This window comes from Pseudonaja textilis, chromosome Z, assembly GCF_049901715.1.
Source record: "Pseudonaja textilis isolate UNSWEBS1 chromosome Z, rPseTex1.2, whole genome shotgun sequence".
NCBI lineage: Eukaryota > Metazoa > Chordata > Lepidosauria > Squamata > Elapidae > Pseudonaja > Pseudonaja textilis.
In genome coordinates this window covers 111,912,258-111,917,198 of record NC_142008.1, presented here as the reverse complement: position 1 = coordinate 111,917,198, position 4,941 = coordinate 111,912,258, and the positions used below count along the sequence as shown (strand labels likewise).

General features: G+C 35.3%; 1 pseudogene; it reads right to left on the bottom strand.

Annotated features, from left to right (window-relative positions):
- Positions 1-2,584: 2,584 nt before the first annotated feature.
- LOC113452547 (vomeronasal type-2 receptor 26-like) lies at positions 2,585-4,641 on the bottom strand (annotated as a pseudogene).
- Positions 4,642-4,941: the final 300 nt, after the last annotated feature.

Here is a 4,941-nt window from a genome sequence, read left to right as displayed (position 1 = left end):
TAGTCTTCTTTGGTTGTCCTGCATGGAGGAGAATAGAGCTGGAAATCAGGTTAGTGAGGGCATGGGATGGAAGTGGGGATTTTCAATTATGATTGCTTATAAGTAAGTAAGAACCAGTAAAAGAGGAATTTCTACTATTAGTAAGGAAATGAATTAGAAATCATCATTTTTATAATTATTCCTGAAGTGTGTTTGCATAAATGGCAGCACTGATCACTGATCATAACCATCAAGAACAGGCACTAAGCACCAGATCTATAGTAGCAGGGATTTACCACACTAGATGGAACCCAAGGGCTTGATCAGTGTCGCTCAATTGAAAGATGTATGGATTTTAACTCCCAGAATTCACTAGCCAGTCATCAAGGAGTTTCCACAGAAGATTGTGGAGAATAATAGAGCTAAGAATCTGTGAGAGTTCCAGATTCAGAAGGACAGGCAGGCATTAGATAATCTACCAGACACTGTAGTGGTAGACAGATTAATAGACAAAGACCAGAAGACCTCAGGAGGCCAGGCAAGCAGGGAGAGGAAAAACACCCCTTGACATGAGTGATGTAGAGTTAATCATGACCCACAGTCAAATGACTACCCAGCCGTGCCTACCCAGACACATGACCACAAAGCCATGCCCACAAAACCATGTCCATAGAATTGGCATTTTTGAATCCCACTACTGATTAGTTTGTAGTGCTTGTTCTTGAGCATCAAGTATTAAACCTTCCATTTCTTCCTTGATGGAAGAATAAGCCATGTCCATGTAAAGTTGTCAACACATTTTCCTTCTATGTTTTTCAAGTGCTGTCCATGCAAAGCTTTCATTTTCCATCTATTTAATCTATCTTCCAGCTTTATTTCCTTATATTCTGCCTCTGGTTATGTTGTTTTTATGATGTTCTCTGTTTTCAAAGACAGCAGCAATTTTTCTGTACTTTGGTTCACATAATCATTCTGTTATTGTTATTGTTGTTATTGTTATTATTTTTAAAAAATGAAACTCAGTCAACTAAACATTTAAAAATGTATCACAAATATCACTTTTCAATAGTTGATACAGTGTGACACTCAGTATCAAGAAGAATCTTTTAAAATGTATGTTGTTGAGTAAATCTCAGCATTATAGTGATCACATGTCTGGAATACTCTACCTGACTTGGTTTCTTCCCAATAATTGACCTTACATTTTACTATTGACCCAGCCCTTTCCTAAGGGTATCAAGGCAAGAATCTTCTTGCCACGTGTGTATTGTTTTTTTTCTATAGTACATCAGATTCATACTTTTGCCTACATATTATCTTGCAGGCAATTATAAATAAAATAAATAAATAAAAATAAAGCTGCAAATTCTTGATGTATTTTGCAAAATTCTTGGACATTGTACCAAGTACCCCGATGACAATGGATATCACTGTTACATGTTTCATCCAATAATTGCATAGTTTCAATATCCAGGTCATGATATTTCATAATTTTTTTCAGTTCTTTTTCATTAGAATTATGATTATACATTTTTATCATTCTAATAAATGCAGCCAAATACTTAGGCCTTCTGAAACATTTTGGGATTTGGCTTCTTGAAATTCATTGAAAGCAAGAAAGAAAACACAGATATAAAACCACTATTAGACCAATATCTTTAAGGAAAATTTAAGGCAGTTACATGAGGGAAGCTAAGAAGTAATTCTCTATCACAATCTTCTTCCAAACTCTTTATTCAATTCCCACAACAACATAACTGTGGATGCTATCATGCTTCAAGGGGGACTAGTATTGATTGTTTCCCAATTTCTGGACAACCATCTTATCCATAACACCAACATCTGGGTCTCAACCATCCAGATTTGGAACAGTAGAAATTAGTGGGTATTTTCCTCTATTTTTTTTTTTAAAAAAACATACTTCTGAAGAATATTAGGATGGTTGGCAAGATTTTTTTTTCTCAAATATATTATGAGGCTTATGAGTTCCAGGACACAAATTCAATAAGTATGAGACAACTGAATATTGTAATATTAAAAACCAATTTTTAAACACAATTATCTTCTTGATTAGCTATTCCCATTTATTCTTATTGGAGCTCAGAATAATGATCTAATAGTTCAAAAAGAAAAGATTCATGGAAACTCTCTAGGTCCTAAAGTTAACTTGGAAATATAATCACAGCTAATGCTTTGAAAATCGCCTTCTTGTTTGACTCTACCTATCTACACATCCTGAAAATTATAAAAAAGTTGTTATAGAAGAGAAAAATGTCTGAATGTTAAATAAGAGTTTGCAGTCACACAGGTTCTCTGTATGTTTATTTTTCCAGTACTGTCTAACTTCCTGGTTTGTCTTATTTTCATGGATACTTCATGCAAAGCAAGAGTGACATGCTAAACTATCTGTCATAGTTTCACAGAGTGAGTGTAATAGGGATGTATATTTGCGTCCCTATATATCAAGGTATTGTCTTATATGTCATATTGATATGCTCATATGAGAGAATAATGCAGAATCCCCAAAGCACCCCCCAAAACCCAAACCCATTATATTATATGGAAGATAACCAATTTATCTTCATTCAAGATATAAATATCAGTTTTATTTTTTTATTAATTGCTCCTTCTTATTCAAATCAGGTCTCAGAATAATGATATAGCACTTGGGAGAAAAAATGCAGCCCAGCAATCCAGCTGCTGAAGCCAAAATGGAGAAGATCTCCACAGCAACCACATATTTTCCCTTGGTGCTCAAATAGGTGGGAACAAATGACACCCAGACACTGCAAAAGACCAACATACTGAAGGTGATGAATTTGGCTTCGTTGAAGCTGTCCGGTAAATTCCTAGCCAAGAAGGCCACTGTGAAAGTGACAGCGGTCAAGAGCCCCATAAAGCCAAGGACAGTATAAAACATTGTGGTTGAACCTTCGTTACATTTCAGGACAATTTCTTCAATCATGGAGTGCCTGTCTGAATCTGGAAATGGGGGAGACATTGCCAATCACACCACACAGATGGTGAACTGAACCGTGAAGACAGATAGGACAATAGTGTTGGCCATCCTTCTTCCCACCCACTTCCTCATTTTGGAGCCTGGCTTTGTGGCCATGAAAGCAAGAACTACTATGGTTGTTTTACCCAAAATACAAGAAAGAGCTATAGAGAAAGTGATGCCAAATGTAGTTTGTCGCAAGAGACATTTCACTCGATTAGGTTGCCCAATGAAGAGCAGAGTGCAAAGGAAGGAGAGCAGGAGAGCAATGAGTAGTGTGTAGGTGAGGTTCCTATTGTTGGCTTTGACAATGGGAGTGTCCTGGTGTTTAATGAAGATTCCCAGGACCACAGCTGAGATGACAGAAAAGGAGACTGCAATCATTACCAAAGAAATACCCAACAGCTCTTGGAAAGTTAAATAAGTTACAATTTTTTGAAGGCAATTACCTTGACCCTTATTTGGATATTGATCTTCTGGACATGGGAAACAGTCATCTAAGTCTGGGGAAAAAGAACGAATAACACTGTTTCACAGAACCATGATAGGTTTTAAGCATGAAGAATTGATAGCATACCTTATTTACTAAGATATCATGACTTCATATTATCTTTTTTTTAAATAATATACAAAATGCACTAAAGTATACAACCTATCAGATAAGATTTTCTGACACCATAATACTTATACTTAATAAATTTATATTTATTAAATTATCCATATATTCATCATATTCCTTTGCTTACCCATTTGGTCAGCTATCTTCCCATCTGGACACTGTCTACAGTCATAGCAGCAGGATAATTTCCCTTCAATTTTTACCTTGCTGGAGCCAGAAGGACATTTCTCATTACAGATGGAAAGAGGCATTGTCTGTTATAAATAAAATGAGATTTCTTTCATATGAAGAATGTATGTGTTGGGAGTGTCCATTTCATCCAATATACACACCCAAACTCTTCCCATCCTCATCATTCCTGAGTGTCCAATTTCACTATTTTCTTTTATTTTAAATTCATCAAAATTCAATTCAATTCAATTAATTTGTTCCTCAATGTTCAGCAAGTAGAAGAGGGGTGAATTTCAACTTCCAGTATTTCCCAGCCAGTATGTTGAAGTTTGAAATTGAAGTCCACACCTCATAAATTTGCTGAGTTTGAGTAACAAGCACCTGCGGTTTTTGATCTGAAATATTCATTTTTAATATATATTTGCATTCTATTTTATCATATACCAATTTATCTGATTGCTTTGTCTTAGCTTATCTCAATTTCATTGCATTGAACTCAATGCTCATGCATTGATATGCTCAACTGACTAATCGCAAAATCCAGTACTACAATTACTTAGATGATTTTGGATTGGAAGTAATCAAATGTTATGGACATTTCAATTTTATGTCACCCGTTTATATTTTAGCAGTTTATGTTCCCATCACATATAAAAAATACCGAGGCTGCTAAATCCAAAGGTTGTTGTCGTGATAGTCATTTAATCATTTATTTCTGTGCATGAATGAATACGTGATTTCTTGAAAACTGAAAAACAAGACACACCTGGTTAAATACAAGGGGCCAAACAGCATCCATGGTAGAAATGGTGTGGAACTTGTCTGGGGGAGCCAAGGGATCAATGCTTCCAATTTGGACTCTTAAAAAGGACATGTTTGGAAATGTGACCCAATTGAAAACATCAAACCCAGTTTCAAATTCTCCATTGGGGCCAAAAGAAACCTGTTCTCCAGCACTGTTGTTAAAAGAGACTTGCTGCAAAAAATGGTGGAGCTGAATGAAAAATCAAAGTAATATAAATATTAACTGGATTCCTTGAAATCATATGGAGAAACCTCAGTTCCTTCTGTTTTGCTTACAGTCAATGGAATGCCATTTTTTTCATCAATCTACACTGTTTTTAATTGAAAAACAAATAAAAAATAATTAAAATCCATTTAAATTTGAAATTTT